Source organism: Penaeus monodon, chromosome 34, assembly GCF_015228065.2.
Source record: "Penaeus monodon isolate SGIC_2016 chromosome 34, NSTDA_Pmon_1, whole genome shotgun sequence".
Taxonomy (NCBI): Eukaryota; Metazoa; Arthropoda; class Malacostraca; order Decapoda; family Penaeidae; genus Penaeus; species Penaeus monodon.
In genome coordinates, this window is record NC_051419.1 from 25,736,198 (window position 1) to 25,736,528 (window position 331).

A 331-nucleotide genomic window follows, 5' to 3' on the forward strand; every position below is an offset into this window, starting at 1 on the left:
TTTAATTAATATTATTAATGTTATATAAAACTTATTTATTTATTTATTTTTATATTTTTTTATATTTTTAATTTTTAAATTTTTAAATTTTTTTTATTTTTTAAATTTCTGTTTTTATGTTATTTAATTTTGTTTTTTAAATTTATTTTTTTTTTTTATTTTAATTTTATATTTTTTTTTATTTTTTTTAATTTTTTTTTTTTTTGTGTGTGTTGTGTGGGGGTGTGTGTGTGTGTGTGTTTTATATTTGTTTATTTTATATGCTTTAAATTTTATTATGAATGTGAAATATACCTTGTAATTTTTTACTAAAAGAAATATTTTAACATTT